The sequence below is a fragment of the Berghia stephanieae genome, chromosome 3 (genome assembly GCF_034508935.2).
Source record: "Berghia stephanieae isolate SIO BIC M18660-M18661 chromosome 3, UCSD_Bste_1.3, whole genome shotgun sequence".
NCBI classification, from domain to species: Eukaryota; Metazoa; Mollusca; class Gastropoda; order Nudibranchia; family Aeolidiidae; genus Berghia; species Berghia stephanieae.
In genome coordinates, this window is record NC_088362.1 from 104,046,660 (window position 1) to 104,067,969 (window position 21,310).

The following is a 21,310-nucleotide window of genomic DNA, read 5'->3' on the forward strand; positions in this document are numbered from 1 at the left end:
ACTAGGTCGACTAGTATGACAACAACATCATCATTTTTCTGACATAAATGATTTATGATATCGTTGTGATTTTCAATAAGATCAGTCTCAGTGCTAGTGTGTCCGGTAAATGTTTTAACTTTGCACTTTTTAGTCAAAGTGATTAAGCATATGTAATGTAATGTGAGCAGTTTAATCTCCTGGTTAAGAATTTTAGTAGAGGCAAGCTTATTACTTTAATTTAAAAGACATACAGCGATTTCAAAATCTTGAAGACATCCTATTTTTGTTGGGACTAATGGCTTTCCATACATCAGTTTCACTCGCTTGTGACGTAGTTTTTGTTAACAAGGACAAGAAAAAGAAAGAACGACTGAACTAGTTTCTTGGAAATTGATTGTTCCAATTGATGGTTCCTCTGTGACCTCTTGTTGATATGCCTGTCAAACTATTAAGATTGATGCTTTTTTAAACTATTACTTTATAGTATGAGTCCCCGTGTTTTTCAACTAACATACAAAGCTGGAAATTGATTGTTTCAATTGATGGTTCCCCCGTGACCAAGGTATCAAAACAATTAAGAGCATAAAAGGGCATCAATAAATCATCAATATAAATGTCACATACAATACATTTAAAATTCAATCTAGTAACAGTTGCCTTTAAAAAAAAAAAAGATCTTTATTGTCCATAAATATGGCAATTTGTCATTTAGTTACACTTGTTATAACGTTATATGATTACTATACATTGAACAGATATTTCACTCCTACTTATTTTCTCTCTCTCTCTCTCTCTCTCTCTCTCTCTCTCTCTCTCTCTCTCTCTTCCCCTCTTTCTTTCACGCGTGCGATATACACAACATAAACATATTCATTTCGTTTTCCATTTGTTACAATTGTGGCAATTCGACACCAAAAATTATCATCATTATCAATTGGTCAGTTGATCTAACATTAAATAAATTAATCAGTTCATCAGTCAACTAATCAATCCTTGTTTTGCTGTACCATATGAAATATTCAACATTTTTATTGCTGATGGAACGAACGTTGATTTATACTTGTTAGTTCTACATTTAATCTCCCAGGTGGTAAAAGACTAAATTCATGGTATAAAATATGTTTTTTATTGTTGGTAATTGAGAATGCTTTCCTTTCTATTGCTTTTCCATGAATTCTTTCTACTCCATCAAGAGGATGGTTTATTATTTTTGATGCCTCTTTGATAGATTTTGAAATTTTGGAGTTATCTTTAAGTCAGCATCCGCCAAACCATATGGTGCAGCCAAACGCAATTACACTTTTAATCAATGAGTCAAAAACTCTTAACATAGTTTTCTTCCCTACTTGAAATGTTCTCTATTTCCTTAGGATGTATAATCTTTGGGCAACTTTCTTAGATATTATATTAATATGTTGAGAGAAATTGAGGGAACTATCAATGGTTATTCCTAAATATTTAAAATAGTCAACTATCTCAACATCATCTTTACCGATCGTCACACACTTTAAGTCATTTTTATTTTTTATACCAAACACGTGTTCTTTCGTTTTTTTCAACATTTAATTCAAGCTGATTTTGTTTACACCAATCGGTGAATATATTTATTTGTTTGAAATAATTCTTTTCGCTAACTTTATCTTTTAAAAACCTAGAATAGCAGTATCATCTTCATATTTCACTATAAAACAATTTTCAAAGGATGGTCTGCAGTCGTTGGTGTACAGGTGTACAGATGTACAGGATTGGGGAACTCACGCAGCCTTGGGGACATCCGTTCGACAACGTTCTTTTTTTGGAGATATGTTCACCCAATTTTACACATTGCGGTCTATGGGTCAGAAACGCTTTATACCATTTAATAAGGTAGTTTGGAATATCCATGTTGCACAAATTTTGAAGCAAAATATCTGTGTTCATGGCATTAAAAGCTGACGAAAAGTCGACAAACAGGATTCTGGCGTAATTCGAGGGCGTTTTGTCAAGGTGTTTTGAGATCGAATTTGTGGCGATTAAAAGTGCGTTTTCTACACTGAGATGTTGCTGGTATGCAAATTGGTACGGATCTAGCAATTCCAGGTCATAAAATTTTTGTAGGAGCTCAGATTTTAAATCTTTTACTAAACATTTCATTACAAGCGAAGGAAGCGCCACTGGACGGAAGTCATTCAATACGGTCGGGCAACGCTTTTTTGGAACTGGAATGACAATCGATATTTTCCAAAGTACTGGCACAGATTATTCATCGATTGACCTTTGAAATAGTTTTGTATAAGATATAGCCAGTTGTTGGTGACAATTTTTTCAAAATAGTTCCGGTAATGTTGTCTGGTCCTGGTGCTTTATGTTCTTTACATCGCCAGAAGAGGGAGCTTACAGTTTCTTCTTCAACATCTGGAGGTGGCTCATTGTTATTTGACAATTCGTTGTGCACAGATGGGGGCCTGTCAAAACGACAGTAAAAATCATTTAATTTGTTGACATCAGTTATCGTTTTCCCTTGTGGGAATGTTCGTTTCTTTTGGTCTACTCCTCCCACTTGCTTTATCATCTCCGATGCTTTCCTTGCGCAGCCCGATCTCAGTTGTTGCTCCATTTTGTTTTTGTATTCATTCTGATCCATAACCATTCTATCTGAGTCTCGGGTTATTCAATGCATACATTATTGAAAATTACGACGATGATGATGACGATGGTGATGATGATGAAAATAATAATAATAATAATAATAATAATAATAATAATAATAATAATAATAATAATAATAATAATAATAATAATAGTAATTCGAGAACTTTGGGATTTTTCTTTCACAACGCCCGAAATGATAACAATGTCATCTATTTGTCAGGTACTTCATCATCTTTGTATTGACGTTTGCAGGAGGTTTTGGAATCAGTGTAGTGGCTTTGGTGCCTGTAGAAGAAACAAAAACATCCGTGGTTATCTGTCTGGAGAACACGTATTTACTTATAGTCATTTATAATGGTCATTTATAAAGTCTTTCAATGATTTTTAGATATTTTCATAACATACATCAAAGATTGTAATAGTCTCTCTCATAATATGAAATCTCGGTAATAAGAGGTATGGGACATCCTGACAAGTTGAGGGGAGTACGTTTGTTGCTTTTTTAAAAGGGTTTTTTTATTTGGAGGGGGGCGCGCTTGCAACACATTTAAGTCATTTCAGCGGCGGTAGAAAGTTAGAAGTTTGAGTAGTCAAAGAAGTTAAAGATTTACAATTGAAAGCACACGAGAAAAAGTAAGACAAAGGGGAAGGGTTCAAATAGGGAACAGATGTAGATTCCAAGAGAGAACTTTCAATGTATCTATCTAGTTTGAGATCTTTTTAAAAAGTCTCATCCAGACACAAGAACAGGTCCCCACTGAGAGGAATACACTCAAATGTTTACAAATCATTATATATTTAAAATCAATCAAGTGCAACAGTGCATAACAGAGAGAGAGAGAGAGAGAGAGAGAGAGAGAGAGAGAGAGAGAGAGAGAGAGAGAGAGAGAGAGAGGTTTAACTGTTTCCAACCACAATTGGACTAATGATATTACTATAGGTCCCCATAAAAGTATATATATATTTATCAAATTTAACCAAAAGGCCCATGGAACGATAAATTATCCCCGTTTCAAGTAGAATTAATCGGAGATTAACAATTTCTTACAAACCTTTGGATAGCTCGTGCTAGCTCTTGCAGTGGTTGAGAACACGTCCGGAATTCCAAAAAGCGAGAGTGTAGTATTTCACCCATCTCATTGGAAAACCCTATCATAAAAATTTTATTCAACGATTGCAGAATATTTGCGCACATTTTATTGGTGTGAAATTAGATAGATGTATAAGACAGCTGAATGGCAATTATAAATACTCTTTTGGTGCGCATGAATAAAATCTAACGTTTTATTTTTGGGTCAAATTTTCATTCAAGCAGAAGGAGAAAGATACAAATTATGGTGAATAGAAGTACTAATACCATAACATTTGGTTACAAAATGTCTTACTTGGAGGGGTGGAATAAACGTATTCTTTCATTTCTTTGTATTTATTAACCTCGTTATATTTCTATCGTGCAATAACACATACTCGCAAGCCCGTTGTATTGGGCACGATAAAAAAATAACTCGTTTAATAAAGACAATGAGATGAAAGAATCGTGTATTAAATCAGACTTACAAGTCACGCGTTGATTTATTGCATGCTTGTGATTGGTCAAATGGGTGATGACGTAGGAGCTTCGATACGATCTCCATGCTTCCATTGTTGGGTTGAGGAGCGATTCCTTTGAGATGGCACACAAGAGGATAGATATCTACGATTTTAAACGTTTTCACGGAGACACCCTCTTGGAAGGATGGCCCATATGCCATGAAGATCGGTCTCATTTCTTGGTGCTGGTTGTCATAACCGTGATTGCCCTCTGAATAATTGGAGAAAAATGTTAAAGAATAAATGAAGTTGAGGCCACTCGACTCTTTGTTTTTGTCTTTAGACCGCAAGGTGGGTGATTAGATCTCACAAGATTATCTCTTACGTCTACCAAATGCTAAAGGTTAGATTACACACAACTGTGTTAAAACAATTGATATGGTGGGTACAACTAATTATAGTCAGATCTTTAATAAGTGGCGCATCTTTTTTTTTCTTTTTCTCAGCTATCTCTCAATGCACAGTTTTAAAATTTTGTATGAACATCTGAATCAATTTGTCTTCATTTTTTTAAATTCATGAATTTTAAAACAAATATTTAAAAAATTCGCTTATTAAAACTATATTAAAATTTTGGTAATTATAATAATAATAATAATAATAATAATAATAATAATAATAATAATAATAATAATAATAATAATAATAATAATAATAATAACAATAATAACAAAAACAAAAACAACAAAATAATAATAATAATAATAATAATAATAATAATAATAATAATAATAATAATAATTACCATCATCATCATCATCATCATCATAATTATTATTATTATTATTATTATTATTATTATTATTATTATTATTATTATTATTGTTATTATTATTATTATATTATTATTATTATTATTATTATTATTATTATATTATTATTATTATTATTATTATTATTATTATTATTATTATTATTATTATTATTATTATTATTATCATTAGAACTAGTATCTACCCCTACCCCCTCGCCCTCCCCCCCCCTTTTTTTTTATTACCAAGCAACCACATTACACAACATACCAAACACACACATGTATACACCACACACACACACACACACACACACACACACATTCACACACATACACATACACGCAATGAGAACACACTACAATATGTCACTACATACATAACAACACTAATCACCGCCAAATCAACAACACAACGAATTAACGACCCAAATAAATAAACATCGACCCCTCGAATGAAAAAAGCACACAACGGACATGTGCCGACTGACGACATGGAGGGCATAGAAACAATAGTCTCGGCGAAAAAAAATGTGAGTGACTTATATAATTATATATATATATATATATATATATATATATATATATATATATATATATATATATATATATATATATATATATATATATATATATATAATATAAATGATAATGTCTATCGGTGAATCGAAGGGATTAGATTTAATTAAACCACATCCAAACAAAACAAACTAACTCAATTCTTCAAAGCCTTTAATGGTATCCCTGGTATAAAAACTATATCCCAAAACAGCCTGTGCGAAGATTGGCGGGACACGTCTGTGTGACTTGTAATGGAATCGTTTTGGGATTTCACGACTCTTGTACACATGGAACAATCCCGTCTTATCAGCCCAGGCCTTCAACTTGTCGTAAACGGTATCCAACTTTCCTGGGGAGGAGTTTAGAGTATTTTTGAGCATATATAGAGAGAAATATCCACTAAAGGGGCTCAAAGAGCTTTACAAGAGCATCATTTAATTTGTTGTACCACACATGACGCCTGTTAGGCGAACTCATACGCTGAGAGAATGCGAGCAAAGGGCCTTTTCCATGGACTCAACTATACGTTGCTAAGAGCGGGACTCGAAACCCAGGTTCTTCCGATCAGAAAGTTAGTGTCATACCACAAGACCTTATAGCCGCACATCATTTTATCGGTGCTAACACCGTGTATATGTTTGCATTTCTAATTACAAAACACAATTATGGACTTCATTAAAATTGTTGTAATAGACAATATCTTGGGTTGTTTTGTTTTTGTTTTATCAGAGTAATTTTATCTTAACAACGAGCCCATGATCATTGGGATTATTGGACCTGCAAATAGGTATAAGGTGCAAGAGGAAAAATAAGATGTGCTTGTGACATAGATTTATATTTGCAAAATGCTGAACGGATGTCTTCATGAATCCTGAAACTGAAATGGAGATTACGATTTCTTTTACGTCAAAATAATTGCAGAGCTAAGATTTTAAGAATACCAATCACTCTTTACACAGCCCTTGTCTTGCGATCCGCTCAAAAGATGATTAAATATGATCTCAAAAACCATCCGAATTAGAAGACCTTGTGATGGAGTACAGGTGAGATGATTATTGCATTCGTGAACAAACTTATCCACAAACAACAGACCAACGTATAATCAAAATGGCTCCGACCAGAATCGATATTGCTGTTGTATCTTTTTTTTCTTACTTTCTTTATTTTGTTGTTGTTTGACAGGTAGCCACCCTGTTGCCAGATCCATCTGCGCGCACCTACACACTTTATTTTTGAACGTTGATGACTAAAAAGATTCATCTCGAGCTTTGTTAATTTCCACAATATTTAACAAAGATGAGTGCCTGTTCCAAATAGCCATATTTTCCCGTAAACATCGCGGGTTCTCCACTTTTATAATGAGATGTTTTATAAACTTTGATACTAAGGTGTTAGAGACTGTGGAATGTAAAAAGTAATGAACAAAAAATGTAATTGCTTCAAAAAGGAATCAGATACGAAACCCGAGCGTTTCTGACCAAAACCCCTCCTTCAGCCAATAACTAAAACAATAAAAACATTTATTAAAATGTGTGTGTATGGGGGGGGGGGGGGCTGGCTAAAGAAGGGTATTGAGCCCAAAACGTTCCAGATTTGATAGTTTAATTTTTTTTCTGAGGATATTTCATTTATTTTTGTACATTACTTTTAATATACTTTGGAATTTATAAAAAAACATACCCCTCCATAAAGTAACTGAATTTGAAATGAATCTTCTAGTCGATTAACATTTGAATGGATGAAATCACTTGCTCCTTTCTTTCATATGATTTACCCCACTCTTATAAGTATTAGTACACAAAGGGCTTAATAAATATCATGATTTGATGTCGCGGTTCGTTCTCAAATAAAGGAGAGAGCATAGCACGCTCTCTATATTCCACGATAACTCCAGATCTTGATGCGTCGTTCATTAGCTCTAGATTGTTTTAATTATCTATACAAAACATAACATGGTGTCAGATGTACCATGATTGGAGAACAGTTGATGAAAATACTTTCTAAATTTATCGAAATTACCGTATATCGATTGTTCAGAACTTTGTGACATTGGAATTATCTCAAAGGGACACAAGATACGACTTCCACGGCAATGAAGGGATGTAATCGTAATAAAAAAAAGGACTGAACAGTTGTGAACAGTTATTTCCACTTCTCAAGCAAATGGGCAATCATCATCCTTTTTTAAAAAATGATGTAAGGGAAGCAACTGCAGTTATTTATCACTCTACATAACATTGCACTGATTATGTCTCCTGATTGAACAAAATGGCAGAATCGTCCCAACCTTCGAACGGAATGCAATTCAATGAAAATGTCGGTTAAAACATCGTAAAATTCAAACAAAGATTCGAGCTGTACATGGACCCAATAAAACAATTTGTTCCTGAAAGGGCAGACGGCAATATGCCTCTGTGTCATAGGAACACACTTAGGCACAAACAATTTTTTGATGAAATCGACACGCTAGTACAACCAGTTGAGAAATTGTTTTACTGGGCGATTCCAATGTTCATATGGATGATATAGCGGACGGAAACTGCTTAAAAGTAAAGGACATTCTAGAAAGTCACAATTTAAGACAATATATAAAGGACGGAACGCATTTTGATAGAAAACTAAGAAGAAGGGGGGCCAATCGACCACTTCATAACGGAGCTAAAGAACCTGGGCAAACATGTGAATTGAAACTTTGCAAGATAGTTTTATTCGCGACCGATGAGTATGCGACATCAGGTCAGCTACAGTGCGTTAAAGATTGGTCACCAGACATTTTAATTAGGATAGTCATGTTGTAATAATATCATAACATAATATAATGTTTATGATAAATTAAAATCAAAAGACCATTTCCGGTTGGGATATGGCTAAAAATATGGACTTTCTTGCTTTTGCCTTCATAAGCTGCTAATGGTTTTTGTGAAAATACAAATCTGAAAAGATGTCTAGAAATCGATTTTTGAATCAACGTCAAGTGATTTTTGGTATGGTATTACTTGTATTTTCATTCTCCTGCCTGGTGTTGTATCAGTATCCTAGACATCTTTCAAGATTTTTATTTTGCATCAAAACGTTCTCTCCAAATTTTCACGTTGCACGGTTTTAATTTTAGCAACACAAAAGTCAATTTTAAAGCAAAAAATATAATCAAAATACAATATAGGGAGCGTTCACATATTACGTCATCAAAAATTTGCCCTTTTTAGACCCCCCCCCCCCCCCCCCCAAGTCATCACTTGTCATCATTGACCTGACCCCCCCCCCCTCCCCCAACAAATGATGACGTCATCTAATTTAATAAAAACTAAAAGATAACTTTAATTTCACAATATTTATTATTCATTTTTCAAACCATAAACATTGATTATCAACGTTTGATAAAACACATTCAGACATTTTATTAATTTCAGAAACTGTTGATAATTTATGTTTTACGATACAATGGGGACATAAAATTTAAATTTGCAAAGATAAAATCTAACAAACATTATTTAAATTAGGCTACTTGGTGCAGGTGCTATTAAAAAAATTTCAGAAAGTGTAATTTAAAATAGTATAGGAGGCAAATTATTTTATAGCATATTAGTCTTTTAGTGGAATGAATTTCTGTTTCAATTTCCAAACATAAAATTAATTGATTCAAAAATGTTTCTGCCTTGGACCTCTGGCAATGTACTATAAATAGTATCATCAATTTCATCTTCATCGTCATCACTTTCTCCCATTTGCTGTTCTTCTTGTATGCCGCATTTTCGTGAATGGTCTTTCATTGCTGCGATCGAGGAGTGATACAATGAACATTTAGGGAAAGTTCGCCTTTTGAGAAGTGATACCCCTTTCCCATCTTGTTTCTTGAGAGATGGGCAATACTCATCATAGAAATTTATCTTTAGCTGTTTTGAAAGGAACAAACTTTGAAATAGGCTTAATTTGCCTATGTTTTGATGACATCATCTTGGGTCTGACCCCCCCCCCCCATGTCAACACATGTCAACATTTGGTAGACCCCCCCTCCCCCCTAGCTGATGACGTAATATGTGAACGCTCCCATAGAAATAAAACATCACCTTCTATGGGGAAAATGGACAATGATGTTGCTGGCAATCTTGTGGGTGTTTTGTACCATGTAGGATCCAATATATCCTCCAAGAGAATGGCTCGTTCCGGGGATGTGGACGTGAATCCGTGATCACTCGTCACAATAATATCCGTCGTTTTTGAGAGACCATGACTCTCCAACTGCTGAAGAAGATGTGCCAAAGCTTTATCAAGATATTCAATTTTTCTGGTAACTTCCGCCGACTCCGGACCAAAATTATGTCCGTCTAAATCTGGCTGAGGAAAATAAACCAATGCGAGATCAATAGGTTCATTTTCGTCCGTCAGCCAGTCCATCAGCATGTTCATTTCATCGACTTCGTCCATTGTGTAAGTGTGTTTAAAAACTTTGTCGCCCGAACTCCACCGAAAGCTGTTTCCCCATCCATCCACATCAGCAATCCAGTTTTACCGCGGTTTTGAATTTGGTGTGATATCCATAACGGCTCGCCGATTGTCTTCAGCCATGCAGGGTCGTTTACTACGTCATGATCGTAAAATACAGCGACGTATGTGTCATTCGTTTCAGGATCGAACATGATGTTGTCAATCATGCCGTGATTTTCGACGAACAATCCACTCACCATAGACATGTGGTTTGGTATAGTGTTGGTCAAGTAAACACTAATTATGCCGTCAGTGGCGTGAACTCCTTTACTTTTGATGAAATCAAAAGTCGGGGTTCTGGCCCGTCCGTGAAGATAATCCCAACGAAAGCCGTCCATTGAAATCAGTAGAAGCCTGTGGTCTTTGGCGTTTTTGTTCGAATCGGCTTTTAGAGATAGTATCATAATATGAATCACTAGAAGTTCTTGGAGCCATTTTGAAATACGATTGCACATCATTGTTTCTTTTTTCTCTCCTAGAAAATAACCACTTTTGCAGCAATAATGATATGAATTCGGAATTATAACGGATATTGTTTTACTCGTATATCTATAACAAGTTTGTTACAATTATGTTATAATCAAACACAACTCCTATTCTTCATTCTTCCAGAAATTTTGTCTTACGTATCTTGATGAAATAAAGACGACTCAATAGCTTGTCAAAAAGGCTTAAACTTGAGACTTCGAAGGATTCTGAAATAGAACTCTTGGGTTTAATTTTTGACAAGTTGAGGGTCACCCTTATCAAACTGTTATTATGAAATAAAAATTTTCTTGAGAAAAGTGTATTTTGATAATTTTATGGGACATTTTATATGACTCATGACTGTATTACACATTTAATTGTATATAGATACAATATTTGTTTTTTTTTAAACAATAGCACTTTTTTCATCATTTGAAGTTACTTCGTCCATAAACCGATACGGCCTGCTTATCGGCCGTGAGGTACCGGGTTTGAACCCAATCAAATGACTTGTATGTTTTTTTTTTCTGGAGCAAAAAAATTACTTTAATTGCTCCACACAAATACAAATGAAAGAGTGTACCTGGTTGTTAAACAGCAGCGTCTTCGTCCAAAAAAAAAATTATTTTTATCTTCACTTCACAGTCTTGTCAAAAAGCATGATAAATATTGCTGTTGTCAGGGAGTATTCATGTCATAGTAAATATATTTGAGCATAGAAAAGACTGTATGGGCTGTACACATGCTTTATTATCCTCACACTCCCCCAATAGGACCTACGATTGTATCAAAATGTCAGAACATCTCTTTCAGATTCCAGTATTCATTTTTGATAATTCACGAGATGTGCAACTAATTCAAAACGATGCTAAAATGGCACTGGGCCATTGGTGGAGCGTCTGCCTAGGAAGCGGTAAATTGGGAGTCTACTTTGGGTCGTGTCAAATCAAAGACGAAAGATAGGTTTTGTACCAGCTGCTGACCAGGAACTTCACATATAGGAACAGTGATAAAACTGGTTTACTCATTGTCAGTATTCTGTGACTAGGTGGTATAGGTTTAAAGTAGGTACCACAAAGTGATTTTTCAAATGCAGTATAGTTCCTTTTGCATTACGCAGTCGGACAGAATACAGTAAAACTAGAACTTCAATCTTTAAATCATCAAAATCGGACACAAATTTGAAAAGTTACACAACCTCTGGATAACGACACCCCTGAATCACGACAACCCCTGGATAGCGACATTGACCTCAGTCCCGAATTTTTTGCTATATTTTATTAGTAATAAAACCCCCAAAATATCGATATACATTTGAGTAAAACCCCTGTTTAGCGACATCGTTTTCACAATAATTGGCAGTTGATGTCGATGATAAACTCTAAGCATCGGCATCTCATAGTCTAAACGTCTCTCCCCCCCCCCCCCCCCACCTTCCCAATGACATTGCTTTGTTACCAACCAATCAGAACACATGCTTACTACTACTACACTGCGTCGAATCAGCGCTCAAGATTTAGATAGGTCTACTATTATAATTTATAAGCGCTTGTAGATTTTGGTTCACTTAAAAAAGAATCTCGGTGATATTCAAATAGATTAAATATAATCAGCAGTATCCTATGGATTCGATTTTAAATAAAAATCAAAGCTGGATGTTGCATCTGTGTTCTTTTGCGGATTTATCAAATTGGTTGTAGGCTACTTGCTTTTCTTGCTTTATTAATTCTTTGTTTTGTTCAATGGGCGTTCATGACCAAAACAAAGTCAGTCCACATTTGAAAGTGAAAGCGAAACCGGTATAGATAGATCTAAGTTGACGTCACTCAGATCTTTGTTATTGTTTTTTTTTTTTTTGCCATCCATGTTTATCAGTAATTCTCACTAAACTATATGTGACCCTACGCCTCGAAGCGGTATTAAGTCGGGATTTGGAAAACGAAGAAAATTGGTTTTAAAGTGTAAATGGTCAAAATTATCAAATTTCATTTTTTGGTTGTTTCAGAAACTACAATTATTTTTCTTCATGAAAACATAATTATTCAACATAGATATTGACGATAAGTTATATAAATTTAAAGTTTTAAAATGCAACTATCAGAGAGACATTCAAAACGAGAGTTGACTTTCTCTCAGAGAGCCACCATTTCCAAAACTTAGTAATATTAAGTCTTTTCGTACACCAGTACCATGTAAGATACCATAGCAAAGGGCGTGTCTTTATCTATCTCCGGGAAAGCATGACTGTTTCCATAATTTCATGGTTCAACCAATAATGAACTTTAAAAACTGTAAACAAGTCTAGGTTTATCCCTGACAACTTTACAAATGAATGATTCTGATTGGTCAAGGATCATCATATGCACCTGTTGGCCATTAAAATGCCCGGGCAATGTGTCATGACGTCAGCATGTGTATGTTACATATGTATTTAATACACACCGCGTGCTATTACTTCTTTGTCTGCATTGGTTAATGATTGAGATGAGGGCCCTTTGTCCCTCTTTCTTTATTCATGAAATTATAGGACATGATAAGACTTTAATAGGACAAGAGTTGCGCAATCTTACACTTACAGAGATTGTTGCAGGATAAACATTTAATTTTAAGCACAAAAGCAAAATAGTAAATAGAGCCTTCTACAATTAATGAACTGCCGATGGAAATGCGTGTAACTAAAAAATGAAAAAGAGTTAGATGTATGGATAGATAAACAGAAAGAGAAACGGGCCTATCAATGTATAAATAGATAGATAGATAGATAGATAGATAGATAGATAGATAGATAGATAGATAGATAGATAGATAGATAGATGAAAAGGAGAAAGGAGAGAGGGACAGAGAGAGAGAGAGAGAGAGAGAGATGTTCGTTTGTCGTGCTTTCTTTATATACTGAAAGAAGGGGGAGTCTTTTAGACAATCAACAATGTGGTGAACGCTAAGAAAAACTTGACAGATTCAATAACATGTTTACATGTATGTCATTACACAATAAGTCCCACCCCTCCTCCTCAAGCTGTCATCTGACTCAAAATGGAAACAATGCAATGAATAATTTGACCAGCCCATTTCTTTAATTGCAATCTAATTGGTCAATGTTTCCAGTTGATTGACTATGACTTATTTTGAAACAAAATGCTTTATTAAACTATCCCTACAATTCTTTGCTCCACCTTCATCCCTTTTTTCATGTCTACCTCACTCTCTCCGTCTCACTTTTGTTTCTTTCACACATTCAAATACACACACAGAGAGTTATACAGTCAGGCTTCAATCTTTACTCTATTTCCCTCCTGCCCTCTTAATGCACAAGCAGTCTCTCTCCCCTCCCCCTCTCGCTCCTCTTTTTCTTTATCTCTCTCTCTCTCTCTTTCTCTCCCTCTCTCTCTTTCTCTCTCTTTCTCGCTCTCTCACATGTGTGTGTGTGTGTGTATTTTAGCCTCTCATTCTTTCTCTTCCACTCTCATCCCGTTTCTTGATATTTCTTTCCCTGTCCACCCGGCTTCACATAGTTTCAAAACTGAACTTTGAAATTATAAACCCTTCTTTAACTTTTGACATTTTGAAATCTTATTTCCTCTAATAAATAAGGCAAGAATGTCACATTAATAATTCTTATTTCATCACTACTACTATTACTACTACTACTACTACTACTATTACTACTACTACTACTACTACTACTACTACTACGACTACTACTACTACTACTACTACTACAGCTACAGCCATAATCACTTCGTCATCATCACTACTACCGCTACTACTACTACTACTACTACTACTACTACTACCACTACTACTACTACTACTATTACTACTACTACTACTACTACTACTACTACAACAACAACCACCAACACCACATCGTCCTCACTACCACCATTACTACAATCACTACCATTAGGTTTTGGAGCTTTACTTCATTTGAAATAAGGAAACTTTGGGGTTGTATTTGGCAATATGTTTATATATCATAATATAGTTCTAATCAGTTATCTATACAATATTTAAACACAATACCAAATACCATCCCAATTCACTTTTTTGTGCGGAAATTCCTCTTTCGGCATTGAAATCCTCCGAGTGGTGTCTGAAATACAGGTACTACCGCAAACTCGGGGACCCGAGTCTCTCTTGCTTAGTTTACCCTAGATACGGTCTGCCGCCTGGAATGATGACACATGCCAGACTGGCATTTTCTTTTTTATGTGTTTTATTATTATGTGCGAATTTAATGTATAATGTTTTTATACGTTTTGAACCCGTTTTTGAACAAATAAACGTATATTTGAAAATGGGTAATAAAAACAGTAAAACATTTTTTTGACGTGTTCAATCATTTGGATTTCACGTGGGGTTCTTTGCCGTGTTTTTTTGTCTGGTGTGTTTGTGTTTTTCACGCCGCGGCATTTCGATTCTCATCGTTGTATGCCAGATTGGCATTTTCTTTTTTTCGTGACCAGCATTTTCTACAAAATTATGTGTTTTATTATTATTATGTATGTACATGAATATAATATGTATTATGCGAATTTAATGTCTAATGTTTTTATACGTTTTTGAACAAATAAACGTATATTTGAAAATGGGTAATAAAAACAGTAAAACATTTTTTGACGTGTTCAATCATTTGGATTTCACGTGGGGTTTTTTGCCGTTTTTTTTTTTTTTTTTTTTTGTCTGGTGTGTTTGTGTTTTTCGCGCCGCGGCATTTCGATTCTCGTAATGGCGTTACAATTATTATATGCTCATGCGAGGACAGAAGAAGACGCTATTCTCTTTCTCCAGACTAACGGGTTATTAACAAGAAATCCACCAAATTGTGCGACTTGCAACCGAGTCACCACTCTTATAAAGAAAAGTGCCACAAGTGACAACAGGTACTGGCGTTGCCCTACCCACAAGAGTGTCAAAGTTCCTTAAGGAGAGGATCGTTCTTTGAACATCAGTGTCTTCCTCTGAGGAAAATTGTTGAGCTGCTCCTTTTGTGGGCTTTCAAGGAGCCGATTCTAAACAGTACAGGGCTCACTGGAGTGAGTGAAAATTCTGTTTTACAGTGGTATGGTTTTTTTCGAGACATTTGTTCGTGGTGGCTTTTGAACAACCCGTACCAAATAGGTGGTCCAGGCCTCACAGTCGAGATCGACGAAAGTCTAGTGGCCAAAAGAAAAAACAACGTGGGCCGAGTTGCTGAGCAACGGTGGGTGTTTGGTGGTGTGTGTAGGGAGACGGGACAGGGATTTTTAGTGGTCGTGGATAACGACAGATCAGCGGCTAGACTGTTGCCACTTATTCAGGAGCACATCGCCCCTGGTTCCACTATACACAGTGACGGCTGGGCTGCATACAACGGGATAGCCAACCTCCCAGTCCAACCTCCATATCAACACCTGGTGGTGAACCACACAGCTAACTTTGTTGACCCCAGACAGGCGCATGCACCAACACTATTGAGTGCTATTGGAAGAACTGCAAACGCAGGTTCAAATCTATGCTGGGTGTCCACAGTAGTCAACTGGAATCTCATTTGGATGAATTTATGTGGAGGGAGCTATACGGGAAGACTCACCAAGAAGCCCTTCGACATATTATTCTCCATCTTTCGCAGTGGTATCCAGTATAGGGTGAGTTATAAATACTGTTTACTACTAGTATATGAAAAAAAAAACCCAACAAAACAAAACAAAATCCAGTCCAGATCTAATTATCTACTATGAATCTAGAAATAGATATATTTAGATCTCGAAGCGATCTAAATTTTATATTTTAAAAGATATTAGATCTAAAAAAAATTAATTAAAAAAATAAAAATTTTGGCCAAAAAAAAATTTGGATCTAGATTTTATATTTTAAAAGATATTAGATCTAAAAAAAAAATTAATTAAAAAAATAAAAATTTTGGCCAAAAAATAATTTGGCCAGAAATTATTTGGGGGTCCCCGAGTTTGCGTAAAAAAATAAAAAAGATTTGGCCAGCAATTTTTTGGGTCCCCGAATTTGCGTTAAAAAATATAAAAAATTTGGCCAGAAATTATTGGGGAAATTTTTGGGTCCCCGAGTTTGCGGTAGTACCGAAATACACACAAAATCCCGTAACAACTTTCTGGACCAAATCAAATTATATGACTTGGTACAGAGCAGTCATTATGCTTACTTTGTCTAAATCCACATTTAATGTGCATTGTCAATTCCGGTTTTGTAAAGAATATCATAAACAACTTAATATCCGTCTTTCATTTACATCCATAATTTTCAAAACATAATAATAGTGAACATTGCACCACTTTTCTATCATTAGAAAAATTGATGAACGTAAGCGTCAACTGTAACATAACAAACCTATAGAATATGCGTAATCTGCAGGGTTGCCAGATTATTTTTCAACAAAATGCCAGGGGAATACTCAAAAAATGCCAAAACACTCAAAAAAATGCCAAAGTCTGTTGACTCCCACCCCCACAAAGAAAACTACTCACTTTTGATAGACAATTTACTATCATATCCTGGTGGCTTGCGTGTTTTCTTTTCTTTGTCTTTTTTTTTTGAGTTATACTAAATTTCCTGCTGGGGTAATTTTTTACCTACTGACTACTTAGTGAAGTGCTAAACCACTACACCACGGTTGGATTTTAAGAATGAAAAAGAAATACATTAACATGAAAGGTAAATACGTAAACAGTTAAATAATTATTGACAATTAAGAAAACTTACTGTTTCGTGTTTCTTATGATGTTTTTTGTTGAATCTGGTTCAAGTGCAGAGTCCAAAGAAGTTATAGAGAAAATTCCAAAAAAAAAATTAGAAACAATATCCATCACAGTTTTAATAGCAAAGTTTTCCGATGTGAAGAGATTTGTTTTTACGCGTTTAGAAATAATTAAGAAAAGGTGTCATTTGAAGTATACTATACAAGAAAAGAAAATGCCAAATGAAAATGCCAAATGCCAAATGATTTTTCTAATGCCAAACGGTTTTCAAAAATGCCAGATTTTTGGAATCTGGCATTTAAAATGCCAAACTGGCAACCCTGGTAATCTGTTTATCAATTCAGGGTTGCCAGATCATTTTTGAGTAAGAGACCAAAGTAGCTATAGCAGGAGACCAGATTCCTCGGCAGTAGGCCAAATACCACCAAACCCACCTTAGCCTCGCGAAAACTCTTTAGATTTGTTAAACAATTTATTTCCCCCATTTTTGAAGAAGAAAAAGAAAATTAATTTAAAGGAACATTCGCTGTACTCACCTTAATCAAAACACCATTTCGCCATTGCAATTTGTCACTAGATTCTGTACATTTGTTGATATCGTTGAATTTTTCCTTTTAAACTTAAACAACATCATAGGTCACATTCTTGAGTTGTAATCAGCAAAGAAAATAATGAATAATTGACTTGAGACCAAGGAATTTATTCGTTTAATTCTATGCTTGAGACTCAGAAAAAATGTCACATACAACCGAATTATCACGATGGAAATAAAAAGTTCATTCTAGAGGTCTACACACCTGGAGAACTCCTCAACAAAAGTAACCTTTTTACAAATTAAAATGAATTCAACAGGCCCGTTTCAACGAACCAAGAATCCATTATTGCTCAGCATTTTCTTCACTACTACCAGTAAATGTGCTCGATCCCGAAGAACACTCTTCGTTCTGGTTGTACATGGCAGCTGTAAACAAATTAATCATTTCTTTCGTAACTTGGAAATCTACACAGCATTGATTTTTTAAAATAAATAAGGGCCTTTTGGGCGCGATTGCGTGATAGCAGAGATTCTATATATATAGAAGTATTAGCAAATGAAATCTGTGGCGTTAGCACGTGTTGCATTTAGATATTTAGATTGCCGGTGAGGCTTTACCGGTACCAAAGTAAAAAGATATAATGGGGAAAGTCAGGGGAGGCCAAAAAGTTGGTTACAGGAGGCCAAGTGGCCAAACCAAATTTTGGGTGGTTAAATGGCTTGGGAAAAGGCCAAATTTCTCAAATTTGGCCACCAGGAGGCCAAACTAGCAACCCTGATATCAATCTGTTTAGCGAGTCGGTGAAAAACAAACTGCAACTACACACATGATGATGGTAATGGCAACACGATAAAAGGGAAGTCGCAGCACGCTCGAGAAATATGCTGTCATTCACTGACTGGGTTGTGTAACTCGAAGATCGATTTTTACACTGGGGTTAAATTAAAACGACAATAATGCGGTTATTTTGAAAGACGTCAAGAATTGGCCATGTAATGAAATGTGGTTGTTATGATTGACTAAGACTGCCAAGCCCCGGAAAAACACGAAATAAAAAATTTGGACAGATAATTCGTCCTTCAAATATCGATCGATTTAAATGGCTTTCATCTTGGCAAAAACTCTCAAACCTGGTACTTCGCCAATTTCCAGGTTTGAGAATTTTTGGACGAGTTTTCTGGCCAAATTTTTAATTATGTGTTTTTTCAGAGTACGGCAGTTAAAGTTCTATAATTTGTGTTTGGGTTCATGACGATTTTAATACTTATGTCACTTCAAACTCAATGTGAGGACAATAATGGCATAGTTTAACTAATGTAGGTCTGTTTTTCATAATAATGATAATAATTATAAATATAAAATAATAATAATAATAATAATAATAATAATAATAATAATAATAATAATAATAATAATAATAATAATAATAATAATAATAATGATAATAGTAATAATAATAATGATAATAATAATAATAATAATAATAATAATAATAATAATAATAATAATAATAATAATAATAATAATAATAATAATAATAATAATAATAATAATAATAATAATAATAATAATGATGATGATGATAATAGTAATTGTCGTGTCTGTGCAGGAGAAGTCGCAAGTAGGTAAAGACAGATAGAAGTCAAATAGTTTCCCCCAATGACAGAAGTTAACTGGTACCTCTCTCGCCCTTTTATAGATGGGTTCAACTTCATGGCCACGAGACAGATAGTAATAAAGTTTAAGTTTAAAGCAATAGGTAGTAGTAGTGGTAGGTGTGGCACGTTATATAGAGGGATACAGTTAGGTTAGTGGGATGGGGAAAGATAAGTAACAATGAGAGCATAAGAATGATTACATAAATACATAATACTACTAGATATAGAGCATATTCGATAGCGCATTTGTAAAATGTAATTCATTAATTTGGAAGGCATACACACATTTTTACAATTATATATATATATATATAGTTTCAACTTATCCAAAAGAAACAAACATTTGTCTTTTTCCAATTAACAGAAGCCACAATAAGTGAGTAGAGAGGTTGTCATGTGCGGCACTCCCAAAAAAAATAAATTAAATAAATAAATGTTACAATTGCGGAACTACTGATTTTCGTTCATATTTTTCATATTTCATTTGCGGCACAAGTGAAAGTAGTCGATATTGTGAGTTTGCAGCCAAAATATCGCCAACACCCTATATCAATGACTTAATACACGTAGTTACAACATTAGCAGCCCCTATATTACAGTCTTAGGTTTATCAAATGAATTTACATGATATCTATATATACTCATTAGGCTGCAGTAGATAATTATTTGTTGTTGAATTTTTATCAAATAATGAATGATGAAAGCATAACTTTATCAAAATTAATGTAACATAATGATAATAATAATGATAATAATAATAATAATAATAATAATAATAATAATAATAATAATAATAATAATAATAATAATAATAATGATAATAATAATAATAATAATAATAATAATAATAATAATAATAATAATAATAATAATAATAATAATATTCATAATAATTATAATAATAATAATAATAATAATAATAATAATAATAATAATAATAATAATAATAATAATAATAATAATAATAATAATAATAAAATAATAATAATAATATAAATAAGAAGTGGTTTCACAGCCAGAGCCACGCTTTATATATGAATAATTTCAACACTGTAAAATACTTTAAATTGTCACTATAACTTGAAAATCGAACAGTTTGCGAAACAAATAAATTAATAAATCAATGTTTACACTGTTTGGAAGTAAAAAAAAAAAGCGAAATTAATTATATAATATGATGATTTCTTGTTGTTATAAAGCCTAATATTAAACCAATATATTTATGCACTATCCAACCCGACATAATAATTAATACACGATAAACGCGACTTGTTATTAATATCGTCCACCATAACAGTTGTACCAAAAAAAAAAGAATTATTGTAAATATACAAACACTTGAAATAAAGTGTCCTTCATGAGAACAGCACATAACAAGGTCATAAAATTATAGATATAGGGTTTATCAAACATGTGTTAAATCTGTCATATTCTGCTATCTTCATCTACTTTGCGCGGCTATGTGGTGTTGTGGTATGACACTCGCTTTCGGATCGGAAGGTCTGGGTTCGAGCCTCGCTCGGCGCATAGTTGAGTCCTTGGAGAAGGCTCTTAACTCACATTCTCTCACCGTACTCAGGTGTAAAATGAGTACCTGGCTGTTAACAGCGTTGTCTCTGTACGAAAAAATTGTAATATCGCCTAACAGGCGTCATGTCCCGTCCTACATGTTAAATGTTGCTGTTGCCCAGGGACCCTTTGTAAAGCGCTTTGAGCACGTTTAGTGGATATTGCGCTATATAAAAGCTCAATTAAATTACTTATAAATACTTGTTCCAATGAAATAAATGATCTCAAACATGCTAATAATAACAATAATGATAGCAGTAGATAGTAGTGATTGTATTGTATTTTAGAATTTTTACAATAATATAACAACAAAACCAACAATATCCGTGTGTATTGTATTGCTCTGGTAATAAATATGATTCGTTCTCC

The 21,310-nt window shown here is 34.2% G+C and overlaps 2 pseudogenes across 1 annotated transcript; one reads left to right on the forward strand and one right to left on the reverse strand.

The window, feature by feature from the left end:
- Positions 1-755: 755 nt before the first annotated feature.
- Positions 756-16,804, reverse strand: LOC144969052 (ectonucleotide pyrophosphatase/phosphodiesterase family member 5-like; annotated as a pseudogene). Its single transcript, XR_013644718.1, has 5 exons — positions 16,626-16,804; positions 9,583-10,695; positions 5,670-5,864; positions 4,171-4,414; positions 756-2,898 (listed from the first exon to the last, which is right to left on the reverse strand). The product of XR_013644718.1 is annotated as an ectonucleotide pyrophosphatase/phosphodiesterase family member 5-like (transcript).
- On the forward strand, positions 14,627-17,773 carry LOC144969414 (uncharacterized; annotated as a pseudogene).
- The last annotated feature ends 3,537 nt before the right edge of the window (positions 17,774-21,310 follow it).